Genomic DNA, 16,236 nt, shown 5'->3' with positions numbered 1-16,236 from the left:
AAATGATCGTAGGGATAAGCACAGATGCACTTGCTCACAAAGCAGAGACTTAACAGTGACCAGAAGAAACACAAAGGAAGAGGAAAAGGAAAAAAAGAATGAGAGAAGGACTTTGTTTGGACGATGATGATACTGTTGAAATTCCTGGGAGTTCTCATGTGATGTACCCTAACAAACACTAACAGCACACTGAATTGTTTCTGTGCCTGAAACAGTTTGGCTGAGATCCTGAAAGTCGGACCGTAGTGCCTACAGTCAAACCTTTGTAAAGAGAAGCTCCCTTTGGGTAAAGCTGATTATTTATTAGCACTCAAGTGAAGTCACCAGTCACCAATGTTAGTTGCAATATGCAACATGTTTGCCTTGAGGACACTGCTGTTGTGATTTGGCACTATATAAGTAAATTTTGAATTGTATGGAATATTTAACCCTTAATAGGCCAATATAATTTGTTAACCCATTGTATTGCCACATAAAGACCTAAAGAGCATATCCAGGTTTAAATAATTAATATTTCAAAATAATTATTTATCTTATGCTTTGATGCCCTCAGTTCATCTTCTGTCTTAAACTTGCAAACTTCATTTAGAAGCTAAAAAAAAGTTCACACCTCGTACCTTGAAGTTTTTATCGGTGACTAAAATTTGAAAAGGACTCAAATTTAACATAAATGTCATGCAATAGCAAACAAATGGTTTCATCTAGCATCCTCTCGACTGGATGTCCCTTATAAATGGACAGTTTGAACAACAGGTGGGTGGAGCTTTTGTATGTTTGATATGACCATTTAAGAATACCCCACCCCTCTGACGTCAACATTTGTAATGCAGCCTGAGCTTTTGGATCACTAGGATTGCCGTCCATACACTGACCTCAATTTTGAAACACTGGTCATGTTTAGTGTATTGAAACATGTGCAAACATACATAGAAATACAGCATATAAGGAAAAATAAGAGAAGATCTACACTCCTAATGAACTTGAAAGTTGGCATTTAGTATGACCACATTTATTATTCAACAGAGCATAAACAATCTTATGTAGATTTCTTGTACTGTCTTTAAGCAGTCTTCAGGAAAATTTCTCCAGACTTCTTGAAGGACATTCAAAGCTCTTCCTTTGATTTTGACCACCTTTCATCCAGATTCTATACCAAGCCACTGCCAATCAGATATCATTGTTTTCCAGATGATATCGCCTGGACTCATCTGGTTGTTGCAAAAATATTATTTTTTGCCTGTCGAACTGTTTCATCTTTGGCATTTTTCACAGATTCAACTAAAGAAATTGGAACAAATTATATGTTTTTGCAACAGACTGCTAGAAAGAAATGGCCTTGTCTGTTATGTGCAACACAAGGTACAAGGACTGGACTGAAAATCAGTGGGAAAAGCAACCAGTGTCCAAGAAAATACTTTGAAAGATGCTGAAAGACCACTTTAAAATTTAAAAAGTGAGTGGACATCCTATTAAGTTTTAAAAATGGTCAGAGTCTGACCTCTGGCACGCTTTGTGTATCACTGACATAAGAAACCCATTTAATATGCTTAATGCCAGTGCTGAAATGTGGTTGTCACATGGCAGCTGGTACTGTATGCACAGCGTGGATGACCACACAGTACGCATGAAAAATGACAAGCAGATGGAGGGAAGACTTGAAGTGGTGTCTTCCTCAGGAAGGAAGGACACAAAGCAGGTGCCTTTTGGTGCAAATGAAAGCTCTCCAAGGAAACTCTGTGCCTCAGATTCATTTATCTCCACGGCCACCTGCAGGTCTTTCTTTGCTAAGTGCTGAAACAACATCACAGGTTTGTGAAGAATGAGAACGAGGGGGTAAATGTGTTCACTTTGTTATGTTTACTTCTTCACATCCATCCCAGCTACATGGCTGACTCATTTATTTATCCCGAGGAAAGACCAAAACACAGAAGGAGGTGTATAAATACACATACTCCAGTTCAGAAAGGTTTTTTTTGTAGGGAGGAGTTGTGCTGTAATGGTGGTCTCTCTTTTTCTGCTTTAAGTAAATAAATACTTTTAATGGTTTGGCATTTGCTTCCCCATATGTAACCTCCAGGCTGCTCTTAATTAGGAAAGTATGCTGCTGGACTTATTAGTACAGCATGATATGGATTTGTTTGATGAGTACACAAATATACAAGCTCATTTATAGCTCTTTACCTAAATGAGCCTAATCTTTTCTGATTTTTTTCCCCTAGTTAAACACACACACACTGCTCGTGTCAGTGTAAGGTTATTTCAAACACGTGTTGCATGTATGCCACGTTAGCCACGGGATGTCCTTTGATGATGGTCCTTTGGCACATCAGTCTGACCACAAAGTCCATGTTAGGAAGGAGAAGTTGTGGCATGTGCTGCAGGTTTATCAGCCAGGTTTATCGCTTTCACATGCTGGTTAGGTTTAGGGGGAAGACATCTGGGTTAAAATATACACCATTACAACAGCAATACTGCACATTGAAAAATGACCCCTATCTAGTGAATTTAAATATAACATCAATGAATTGTGTTTCTTTTTTTCCATAACCCGGTTCATCATCAAGCACCGCCAAAGGTAAATGTGTGTAAGTGTGAAAAGCCAGCTGCTCTGACAAAACAGCAGTATTCAGTTAACTGGAAATGGGCTGGAACAGACTCGGGCAAAATGTCTGTCGAGTCGTCAGTTTTAAATAGATTAACGGGGTTTAAACTGATGATGTAGTAGATAACCTGTGTTACCTCGTGAGCTGCAGCTGCCTCTCAAACAGCTGGAGTGTGGCCACGGCTGTAGACAAGAAGCTTCCTGGAGTCTTGGGAGAGAGGTGGGTAAGCAGCGATGAGTGCTGGGAGTTGATCCAGGAGATGTGGCTGAAACACAAATACTACCTTGTGTATTCTTTATTGTACAAAGACATTTCTGAGTAACTTCATGGTCAAACATTTGATTTGACAATACCATCATTGAAAAACGGTAAGTGCTGTTGACTTTTTCAGTGGCTTTCTTTTCTTGAATAAATAATGTACACTTGTACTTAGACAAACATTCTTTTGCTTCACTGTGGTTTTTTTGACAGCTCGAGTTGCTTTTTCAAAATAAGACACCAGCTCGAAAAATGTAAGAAGAGCTTCTCGGATGTTGTGTAATTTAAGCCTGAGAGCTGAAGCACTTAAAATAAAATAAAATACCATCATTTGATGGTTCCAGCTTGCTGTTTTTCATTCCAGTCATTTTGATAATTTCAGGTTTGGGCTGTTGGTTGGACAAAGCAGCACTGTGATGGTGGCACTTTGATCTGTGACACTTTCAGAAATTTTACAAGCCTTTTAGAGGGTTACAGGAAAAAAACGCTGTTTATTATAATTGTTGGAGCAGGATGATCTGAGCTCCAGCTTGGTAAAGTAATGTTTGTCAGTTATCATCTTTTATAATCTACAAACCACTTTGCAGAACTTGAGATGAAGAAAACAACTGCCCACAGTCCCTTCATTTCAAGAAGCCTGCAGCTGTGTTGTGGGTGATTTTCCACGGTCTTATTGTGACAGCAGATATAATGTTATATTACCGCTGCTGGAGACAGAACATTAGTAACAGCACAGTGGAGAAAATTGTCATTTTACCCCCGAACATGTTGACCATTTAGCTGGTGGTGGTCAGTAAATTACACTTTCATTATTACAGTCAATACTAAGAGTGATGAGCTGACCATGCAAGAACAGAAGATTCACAAAGTGTTTCCAGAAATCATCAAAAAATACACATGTGCTCATATCCAGCTTGTTCCAATCTGCACAGCATGTACAGTCTGGGTTGTTTCCCACGTCCAGTTCCTTCAATATTGATATAAACCTACTTAAAAAGAGCAGAGATGTGTTGTATTTATTATTTAATTTCAAAAGACACAAAATGTCCCAGTATTAGAACTCTATGAAGAGTTACAACTTAGACTGAGCATGTTTTTTCAATCACTCTAGATCTCCCTTTGGCATCTCTTAAATTATATCATGCACAATATATTGTGCTTATTTAATTTTACCCATAACACCCTTGACCTAATGATGTGAAAAGTTGTCAGAAGCACAAATGATAAATGAAGCAACTGTTTTGAACAAAAGCAGTTGAGCTCATCAAATACTAAGGTAGAGTTTGAATGTGATCACAGAAGTAGAAATGTTTGCTATCAAAGCTTTCAAAGGGTCATTAGCTGTTAGTCACCTATAAGTGAAAAGGCTTTAACTCAAAGAACCTTTTGTGAACAAAATGTGTCTTCCCAGCTCCATCTACAGTCGCCATCTCCCCTGAAGGCAGGCTGTATGAGAATAGAGATCATTTCTTACAGCTTCTATTGTATTGCTGTCCCTTTATTACAGTACACAAGTTGAAGGTTGCCAGCTCACAAATTTCGATCAGGTCACAGATGGTTCGGCAGAATGGGCTCAAGTGTCAGGGTGTTGGATGAGGAGGAGATAATGCACCCTTAACCCCGTCATTCATCCCTCCTGGTCCAGCCTTCACCCAGCAGATGCCGTAAACAAGTCAGGCGTTCCTGCTGCATTCTCAGAAGGGTTAAGTGGTTGAGTACATGTCTGAAGGACAATCTGCAGCACTGGTATGAAACACGTATAGCTGCATGTAAAGCATTTACAAACCTTTATTTATTCTGAAAGGTTTGAAAAAGGATAATAAGGGGTACTTTTAATGTTAGTCATACTTTAGCATCCTTTATGCTAATCTGTGACTTTTTAGATTGACAATTCATATTCACTGAGATAAAAAGCAGACATCTGATTGTTGCTCTGTGTGGAGTAACAGCAGCAGCAGCAAAGAATGTCACAGGCATTTCTGGACCTTTGATTTGACTGAATTGGGGTGTCTCTCTGAATAACAAAAGTTTACTTCCTCCTGTCCTGCCACAGTTGTGTCCTTAGCAATAGTGCTAGTTCAGCTAAGCTGCCTCAGTGCAACGTTTTATAATCTAACCATCAAACAAACAAAAAAAATGGCATCGTAGATGGACAGATGATGTTCTTCCAAGTATATTGTTGTTACAATAAAGAAATTAAATCCATGTGTCTTTTTTAATATATAAAGATTTTTACAACTAATTTGAAGTAAACAGGCAGCTGCAAAAGTGTCATACTAGTATGATGTTTAGTTTCATAGATCTTTATTAGTCCTAAAGGAAATTCACCATGGTTGTCAGCTGATCACGCACACAATAAAAGAAAACATTCACTCAACACCAATAGCATCAAGTCGATCAAATAATTAAAAAAAAATAGATTAATTAACAATAATTTAAAATACATTAATTAAATCAAACTACTCCGATAATGCAGGGCAGCAAATTAGCATCTTTGCTGCTCTGGTGGCGCCACATTAGTGCAGCGCATCAAAACTCTGCTGCAGGCGGTTCAGTGTGTGGACACTTTGCTCAGTCAATGCATGGGGACGTCCTGTGTACACTGAAAAAAAGAGCATGTCGGATTTACTTAATTCAATAGTGGACATGGGTTGCACACAGTTGTTTTGCTTTGGCAGAACCTTAAACAACAGAGTTAAATCAACACAACTTATTCATATTCAATAAACCTGTGCATTTTGTGTTGATAAAACGTGATTGACAGATGTTTAGATGAAGTAAGTTGAGCTCTTGGAATGTTTTAATCCTTCACAATTTTGTCAACTTTTACCCCAATACTACTTGGTCACTTAAATACTACATGTTGTCTTCATATTACATAATAGTTTGGTTAACAGAAAAATTGAATCAACCTCCTATCTTCATCCAAGTTGCAGGGGCATAAACCCTGAAGTGATGGTTCCAAAGCAGGGTACACCCTGGACAGCTCACCAGTCTATCACATAGAGACAAAAAACCACTTGCAATCACATTCATGGGTAATTTAAAAACACCAATTAACCTAACTCTAATAACTGCATGACTTTTAACTAGTATACCCAGAGAGAACCAACTGCAAACTAGCCAGTTTGTGGATTTGAATCCAGGACCTTTATGCTGTGAGGCAACAGTACTAACCACCACGCCACCAAGTTGTCAATCCAAGTTTAACAAAAGTAGGAAAGCTATGATTTCAAGGCTTGATGTGCAATTTTCTGTAAGATTTTGTCCTTGACAGGTTAAACCACAATAAATAGCGATAGCATACACGTGGTGTGTGTAGTTGTCTGCCTCTTATAACTCCAGTGATTTTCCTGCAGTTTGAAATCTCATGTGATCTTGTGAATTTCATGAGTCCAGCAACTAACCACTCTAACTAGATTGTTCTTGCTGAGATGACATGATGCAAACGAAGTTGTTGAATTTCATACAGATCCTACAGATCCACGTTCACCATAGAAACATGAAATTATTTTGTTCAAGTTAGACTTTTGTAAATGTAACAACCACCCAATTTCCTTTTTTCGGTATACCGAAAAAAGTAGAGGCCGCTGCTCGACTTGACTGAGATGGATGCCTTCCTCAAACCACGATCCAAAGCGCACGAGATGAAATCACGTGCGGTGTCGCGAGATTTAACATTGCTATATTATTGACTTACTTCACTCGAACATGATATGAGCAATTTAATATGCCCTCTGCATATCATGTTGTTTCTACACTATATAATTACACATAACTTTAAAGCATGGGGCAATTGTGTTGCCAAGATGCTTATATAAAACTAAGAGATGGCCAATCCCATTTTTTCAGTGTATTTCAGGGAACTTGGAAAGGTTTCAGGGTATGTGGGTAAAATCTTGCATGTCCTCATTAAATATACCACAGCTACTGCAGAAAAAACACCCCTCTCCAGGTGGTCAGGTGAGAGGCACTGATTGATTTTTTTATGGAATGACCCTGATAATAAAAATATGGATGTATACTCTATGTGCACGAGTTCACAGTGACTCTGGTGGATGTTTTTTTGCTAATCTTGAACACCCACACTTTGTTTTCAGGTCACAAGGACACCCGATCTGACATGAACTGTCAGTCTCCCATTATATCTGTAGCAGTCTGTCAAGACTAAAAAGACCAAGCATCCAGCTAACCATTATATCAGTGCTGCGCTTGATAGAAGCACAGAGAGCAACCATCAGACCTCGACTGGAACTAAATGACAGATAACCCCCCCCCGCCCCGTCTGAGTCTCTCTCTATTTTGCTCTCTGCGCCCTCTCACTTTCCCTTTGCCTTTCTTGATCTCTTTGTCTCTCTCCTCCCTTTCAACAAGCCCTCTCTTCTCTGTCCTTTCTCCCCATGGTCTCTCATCTCTCCTGTTTTAACTCCCCTTCTACCGTGCTGCCTGTCTTTCGGTTTTTCACTGTGCTTTTATCTTCCTGCCCCTCTTCTCTGCCTGCTCACTTTCATATTCCCCATCTCCCTAAATCTATCTCTGCTCCTGTCCGTCATGTCTTGTCATCTCAGCGGATCAGGCCGCTCGGCAGATGCAGAAAATGGACGATGACTTACTTTCCCCTCTCTGTAATAAACCCGGGGTGGGGCTGGCTGAAGCCAGGCTCTGAGCCAGCATTAGTGTCAGCGTGACAACACGAAGTGGGTGCTTAATGCAGACAAGATTCGCGGCTTTAGTTCACAGAGGGCAAAACAGAGAGACGACACAGAGAACCTGGAATTGAAAACAGGGACGCATCCTTCACGCAAAGAAATTCAGACACCAAGAAAACAATGCAATATGGTCTTTATTACCAGTGGGATCGAATGTGTCGTGATTCTGTCATTCTTTGTATTTTTATTGTGCGATGTGTACTGTTGATATCACAACTGTAGTAATCCAACAAATAGCACCACATGCTCTGCAAACCTGTGGAGGCTTTGAGGTTTAATCATAAATCTGTAACAACTCCAGGTATCTTACTGACGGACCACTGGGGACTGGGCTGTGTGGAAATTACAGCTACTCGATGCTTAACAAAAGAGAAGAAAGAAAAACAGCAAACCTGACAAAGATTGTTGTCCTCAGGTTGGTCTTAAAGGTTAGGAGTGTTGAGTTTGATAAAGTGTATACTGGCTTGCTCTTCAAGGTTATGATATAGGACAGTCACAAAGCCTTTAGCATTTTACTTGTGTAGGAAAAGAAGAACGCTTTGAATCCATACTCTCTGTGGTGGGTTATAGGAATAATGCTGGTCGATCACTATTTTGCATCGTTTCTGGGTAGAACAACAGGATCTGAATATTTTTCAAGCTCCAACTTTCATTCTTGATCAATGTTTGTGCTGCTCCAAGTCTCTAGAGGCACAATACAAATCCTCACAGTTCAGAGAGAAAACTACAAAACAAAACCTGTGTCATGTTCTTTTATTTCTCGCCACACTATGCAGGCATCCATGCCTGTTATGGACGTTCCAATTTTTCCAAAGCTCTGGACCCTGTGGGACACTCGAGTTATGAGCATCAAGAGGGTGCTGAGAGTCAGGGGCTGGAACAGATGGTAGCACGCCTCAAGGGGGCCATCAGCTCAATCCAGAGATCCAACAACCAACTTTTAGATCCAAATATGAGCAGGGACAGGCTGTGTTCACCCTGCAAGCCTGAACCAGATAAGCTGTGAAAAAAAAGATATTTGATCAAATGACATGCTATGAACTCTAGACTGAAGCCTAAGGACCTATGGAAGTTATCTTTGTACATATACAATAGGAAAAAAATGGGTGCATGACCACATATTGTGCTTTCCACCCTAACGAGCTGCAACTAACTATATTTGCTGAATTTACTCATATAAGATGCAACTTTGTTAGAGTTGAAAATTCAGATTCTCTCAATTGCAGGTAAGCCTGTGAACCCTAAAGTTCACTGAAGACATGAAAAGTACAAACATCTGTGAGATTGTGATTCTATAATGAAAATTTGACACAGTTAATGAGGATGTGATGTGGAATATGAAAAATAATTTGTGTCTGATCATAAATTTGCAAAGACAATGCCCGGGGGCGGGGAGGACAGATTTGTTCCATATCATCCACATGGCTGTCAGGGCCCAAGGTTTCTCAATAAATGAGCAATGTTATTCATTCCACAGTTATTGGTTCTAATATTGTGGCTGATGAGTGCATGTACCACACTATGTCAAAACACAAATCATTTTTTGTCTATGAATGAAAAACATTTACTCACAGAATCCTCTCCATATTTGGAATCTGTGGAAAAAGTTTGCAAGGAAGATTTCCAAACAACTGATTTGTGAAGTGCCTCTTTTTGGAGAAATGTGACCATACTTTGATGAGAATGTGGTCTGCTCTAATATTAGCTTCAACATTAGGCTGAATAAACTGAAACTATATGAACAAAAGTCTAAGAATTTCATGCACCAAAACTGGAACAGTACAACTAACCACACAGCAACCATCTTACTCGTCAGATAATTATATTTAAAATGCTTCACATCATTTTTGTAGCAGGCTGTAAACATGTTTATTTCTGATACAAAGTTGGACATTTTAACTTGGAAGTCTATGGGGGACTGACTAACTGCTGGAGCCCCTCATGGCCATTACAAGAACTGCAGGTTTTATTTTTTCAGCTTCTGGCTGTTGATCTGTTTAAAACATAACTGATTCCACCTTCAGTGCTTCTTCTTGCACTTTAATATGCTGATAGCACCATGGAAAGATCAGTTTAACAGGAGGTAGCACCATTGCATCAGACACTATAGACAAACTGTAATCCTACACAAAACCCATTTTCGTTTGGCAATAGGACCGCAAAAAGATTTTTACATGTCGCAATTTTGTATCTCTCAGAGAATAATTCTGTGACCTCTCACTCCCAAAACCAAAGTCAAAACTCGCATTTCAGAGGGGAGAGAGAGCACATCCATTAAAGGTGACTCTCCCAATCGCCCCCTTTTACTGTATCTGTGGAGAAGATAGGAATCAGTGCTCTATGCAGAGAATGCTCTGTATGATCACTGACAGTGCAAATAGGCAGAAAAGCCATTTCAGTCAGGAAATGAGAAGGCAGCGGCTTGTGGAGGCCCTCCAAAATGATACTTATCTGCCAATCAGGGAGGGAATCTGTGATAAGGAAAAGCGGATCGCAGGTGAAGAGACACGAGGAAGTGAGGTGTCAGGCGAGGGTGAGGAAGTGAAGGAGAGAGTGCCGGAGAGAGATACAAGGGGGGACGAGAGATTGAACAGTGCTCAGATTGCAGGCGAATGAGGGAGGAGGATGTGGAGTAGGTAATAGATTGCTGCTGAAAAAGCACACGTGGGTCATGAAAGAGAAAGAGGGTGTGCAGGCAGAGAAAGCAAGTGTGACTCAGAGAAATAGTAGGTGGGTGAGAGGAGGGAGGAGAGAGAGAAATGTAATGGGAAAAAAAAGAACAGCAGACTTTTTTTTTCACTTCGTGCAATTGGGGAAGATACCAATTTCGCCACAAAGTGAACATTAGATGAAAATGTCATTTCCATACAGGTAATTTACTCTCCCCTGCTTAAAATGTGCTCTTCAAAATGGTAAAGGTCAGGAGAGAACAGGCTGATGGGTACATGCACAGTGTGATGATGAGTGGGAAGGGCAAGCTGAAAATCTCCCGAAATAAAATGACACAGTCCAGACACCGCAAATATAATGGATACCTACAAGTATTGAAATATTCAATACTTAAAGTAAATCCATGTACAATTCCAATAAAGTTGGGACATAAATAAAAACAGAAAACAATGATTTGCAAATCCTTTTCAACCTATATCCAATTAGGAATACACTACAAAGACAAGATATCTAATGTTGAAACTGATCAACTTTATTGTTGTTTTGCAAATCTTCACTCATTCTGAATTTGATGCCTGCAATGGGTTCCAAAAAAGCTGGGACAGGGGCAGCAAAAGCAAGTTGAGGGATGCTCATAAAAAACACCTGTTTTGAACATTCCTCAGGTGAACAGGTTAATTTGAAACAGGTGTTTGTCATGATTACATATAAAAGGAGCATCCCCAAAAGGCTCAGTCGTTCACAAGCAAGGATGGGGCGAGGATCACCACTTTGTGAACAACTGTGTGGGCAAATAGTCCAGCAGTTTAAGAGCAACGTTTCTTATTGTACAATTGCAAGGAATCTGCTGTCCATAATATCATCAAAAGATTCAGAGAATCTGGAGAAATCTCTGCACGTAAGCAGCAAGGCTGAATACCAACACTGGATGCCCATGACCTTCGATATGTCAGGCGGTACTGCATTAAAAACCAACATCCTTCTGTAAAGGATATTACCAGGTGGGCTCAGGAATATTTCAGAAAACCATTGTCAGTTAACACAGTATGCGCTACATCTACAAGTGCAAGTTAAAACTCTACCGTGCAAAGCGAAAGCCATATATCAACAACACCCAGAAACGCGGCCGGCTTCTTACCAAGATCCATTGTCATGGCTGCATTAGTACACAATATCTACACCATTTTTATGTGACTAAATTTAAACAGAATTAGAATAATCTTTTATATTAACCCTACATTTACCACCATGTAAAAAGTTCTATATGTAGGTCATCTAGGCTTTCTGCTCCTAATTTATCCAAAGCTAACTAGCACTTATTATCACCTATAGCCATGTTGACATAAACAAATGGGGAACTTATTTATTGTGCTGCGTTTGGTTTACTTATCGCTACTGTTGAGATTGCTCTAGTTATGACGTAAAAATTAGGTGACATTTTAGGTCATCAACAGGTTGTGTTAGTTTTAAAGCAAGAAGTGCATTCAAGGGTAGAATACAAAGTTATCAGCTAATGCTAAAGCTTGGTTACTAAGCTGCATCCACAGACTGTATGGGAACATTGCACAGACATAGATATCTGATAAGTGGTGCTCAATAACATCCTAAAACTTCATTCACCAAAACTGGTGCTCACATTTTTTGGACAGCCCGTTAGTACAATTAACAGCCATATTATTGATGAGATAATTTCATTAAAATTACACCAAAAGGCTCCAAAGCACAAACGCGATCCAGAGGTCCATTTCAGGGAATACAATTAGCCGAGCAAGCCTAGCAGACAGCTAGCAGCTACAGCCGCCTGTGTGTGTGTGTGTGTGTGTGAGAGTGTGTGTGTGTGTGTGTGTGTGTGTGTGTAAGAAGTGCAAAAGTGCCATATCCAAATTGATCAGAATTTGTAAATAAGTAGATAAAAGGTATTTATAAAGTGCTTTACACAGAAATATAGATAAAGAGTGCTGTACAACTAAAATATATAATATCAGAATACAGTTAAATATACAGAACAAAAGGGAATAAAAGAAAAATACAATAAAAGAAATCTACATCAAATGACTAGCTGAATAAAACAGTTACACAAATGAGAAACTGTATGACAATTCCCTTTATGATGCAAAATGCAATCTTTCTAATGGTCAAAAGTAGAAGACAGACGTCTAAAGGATCAAAATGGATCTTCTCCCTTGTTTTATGACCTCAAATGTTTTTTCATGTTTATTTTGTAAATTATGGTCCATTTAGAGTCAAACAGACAATAAAGAAATGTATAACTTATGGCATAGCTATCATTTTATTACACTGACTACCATAATAACAAAGGTAGTCATCGCTTGACTGCGATGTCTGGTTTGAAAATATGAAGCTGGTGAAAGCCAAAAACTTGGCCGAAAGAAGTGGACAGCCGTGGTTAAAAAACTGCAAAAATTTCTCAATGGAAAAATTGTGTTATGAAAGCATTTTAAAGATATTGCTTTTAAATACAAATTATCTTCAAGTTTCATAATAATGAAATCATTTTTAACACCTGGGATTTATTGGTTCATTCTCGAATCAGGAAAAATTAATGTTGTCTTCATTTGGTTTAACGTCGAAAGATCTCCGTCAAATACTCCATGAAAAGCACGGCAGATAATAACACAAATGGATGAATTTGAAATGACAAGGAAACACGGCACATCCATCACAACGACAAATTAAAATTTCTTGGGGATTTAGTTTTTGCCCGGTTGGAGAACAAAAGCGTACAAATGCTCCTTGGCTCTCCGGCGTGTACCAGGCCTTTATTCCCCTGCAGGAAACATTCTCCTCTGGCAAGCTGGGTGGCTCAGATAAGCAAGTGTGCTGTCAACTCAGCACCTTGGCTCGGTGGTGGAAAACAGCCCAATCAATATATCATTAATCATTGGTTTAATGTGGCCAAGCCCCGATGTGGACAAGCATTAGAATGGAGGGATTAGTGGGAGCAGAAATGAGCTTGACGGCTCTCAAAAAAAAAAAAAAAAAAAAAAGAAAAGAAACCAGATAAATGATGAGAGAGAAATTTGTTCCGAGTGCTGAACCCAACCTGATGGATAGTGGCTGGGGTGTGCATGAGTAGGTGGTAATATCTCTGCTTGTAAAATGTGCCCTTATTCGTCGGCTATGGTGTTCTTTGTATGACTTACTCATGTAAAATTATGACTTAATCATGTGAGTGCATTCAGCCGTTAACATCCAGCTACCACCAGCATCTTCAGCAAACTATAAAACTGTGATTCACAGCTCTGACTCATCTGTCGGGACTTGTAACGAACGATTTATTTTCATCACTCATATAAAAATTGACCGAGAGACAAAAATCACAGCACGGCGACTATCTTACCTGTTCTGACAAATAAATTAAATCACAACACACGTGCGAAATGGATCATTAATTCCCGCCCATTAACCTGCCTCAAAGTCTTCCCGCTCAGAAACAGAAAAAATATAGATCTTCTTCCTTGATCTTTTCCTTGCAGCTGGATGCCCGTGAACACGCTGGATTTCCTCCTCGCCACGTTCCTCGTGTAAATAATGAATACTGAGCACTCAAAAGCCTTCCTGTCTCAGCGATGCTGTTTGTGCTCCTGCTGTGGGACAGTGCGGCTGACAAGATGGGGACAGCGCTCTGCCGGCTCTGACAGCCACACTTGAGCCGCTTTCACTCCGCTATAAATTTTTAACAAATTTGTCAAAGCCCTTGGAACTTGTTACATGCTTTGACCTCCTCTAAGTTCTAACGTGGGCCACAGGCTGCGACTTTAGCTCAATGAGAGAGAAATAAAGCATCCATACTTTTCTTATGTAATCTCAAAGATAATATTATTAGAACTATCTGACTATAATAGAGGGGTTGAAAACTGTTAATACCAAAAGAGACATTTTTGAGTTAAGCTTTGGTTACCAAAAAAAAACATGTATGTTAGCCTCGTGATGAAGGCGACAGCCTGCTGATAAGAAACAAGCCGATCGATAACACTAACAGGTGTAAATAATTAAAACTTTTCATCACCTACCCTGTAGTGAACTATTTATTGTACAATAATGTCATGTTTTTGCTGCATTTAATAAGTCCTATCTAATCTCATATGTTTAGGCCTGCTTTGGAACGCTGAGTCCTACCCATGTTTGTGCAAATGAATCAAATTAAAAATATTTTTCTAAGATCACAAACGTAGTGGCTCAATAGTTTTAATTATAGTCAAAACAAAACAAAAGTGTTTGATTTTGACTAAAGTCTAGGTCACTACAAGCTAGTCCTTTACTGTTTTCTCCAGCTACACACCGCCTGCGAGCACAACAATAATGTGCTTGTTTTTCAAAATGATTTAATTTTTTGTTCACTGTTGCTCATTTCCCTGTGATTGAGGCACACAAATTTTTCCTCTCAATGTGAACTTTTGTATTTATCAGCACAACTTTCTTTCTTTGGTATTTAGAGCCCATACCTGGGGGTATTCAGGATGAATCACGTGTATGCATCCATGCTAACCACCAATAGTGATGGTGATAGAGGCTAAAGGTGATAGAGGAAGGCTGTGACGCACACACTAAAATATAGTTTCAAAATGTGTTGTATAGGCTAGACAGATTTACAGTCGGAGAATGTAAATACAGTAATAAAAAAAAAGAAACACTGTTCACTTTCATATCAATATATCTTCTATTTGTTTTGTTTATAGCTAACAGGAAGCCATTGGAGGTCAAAAGGTCAACATGTTTGTGACTGAGGGTGGATATTTTCTAAAATCAGACACTGCTGTTATATTCTTAAGATTAAAGTTGAATGAGAGGATAATGATTTCTACCGTCGTGGCATCAACTTTACTGAGATCAGTGCTGAACATCTAGTATCAGTTTTGCACCTCAATGTGATGGTGCAGCATGGACATAAAAAAAAAAAGTGCAAAATTAGTTGTAACTTCACTCATCTACTTATTTTCTTAACCACTTATTAATTCAGGGTCACAGGGGGCTAAAGCCAGTCCAAATTATTAACGCATACATTTAGTAATAGTCTAGCATTGTGCCGCACTTTTTGAACATTCTTGCTGGGAAGTGACAGTGACAACCACAGCAACACAATGCAAAAGAAAAACTTTTTTAAATAAAATATATTTTGTATATAGTTTTTTCAGTGGATAAAATGCTTTTTTATTTAATGTAATTTAACACTTCTACTTGTTCCAAAACCTCCCTGGTTTTTTACATTTTCCATTAACTCTCTGGTATACATTTGCAGGTGTTCAATTCAGTTCCGTTTTATTAATATAGTGCATAATTACAACAACAGTTACCTCAAGCCACTTCATATTGTAATATAAAGATTCTACAGTATCACAAAGAGAACAGTGAAAACCCCAACAATCATGTGACCCCCTATGAGCAAGTGCTTTGGGGACAAAGATTTCTAATTAGTTGTGTTATATAGATGAAAATTCAATATAAAATATTAGAAGCAAATCAAACCCTAATTATATTTGGAGAAACATAAAACACTTTTTGAGGGAATCATTTAAATATTTTTCTCTGTGTTTATATTTTTCCAGCTTGCCAAGACCGAGCAGTTTAAAAAAACGTAATCTGATTGTCTAGAGTTACAGTTGGGGTTCAGGCTTTTACCGATGACTTCAGCCTCACAGGGTTAAGAGATTAACTAAAGAAAATGGTAAAACCTTAAAATCTGAGTCTAAAATGTATGTTTTACTTTATTTGCAATGTAAAATCTTGAAGAAACTGTGCAAATGTAAGACTTTTGCTGCTCAGACACTTATGTGCCGTTAGGTCCTGAAGGAAGGAGGTTGAATAATTAACCCTAACATGTACATTCATGTAGATCACATGCATGGAGTAACTTTTACTACACCCTTGTTTCTAGCGATGTGCTTTGCAATGAAAAATTTGTTCATAACACTTATAAATAAATGACAGACGTTTCATTACTGTATTCACTCCAAGTTCTTCATGTTCAAAAACAT

The sequence above is a fragment of the Pelmatolapia mariae genome, linkage group LG16_19 (assembly GCF_036321145.2).
Source record: "Pelmatolapia mariae isolate MD_Pm_ZW linkage group LG16_19, Pm_UMD_F_2, whole genome shotgun sequence".
NCBI classification, from domain to species: Eukaryota; Metazoa; Chordata; class Actinopteri; order Cichliformes; family Cichlidae; genus Pelmatolapia; species Pelmatolapia mariae.
The sequence above is the reverse complement of the archived record's forward strand: the minus strand, read 5'-3'. Positions refer to the sequence as shown.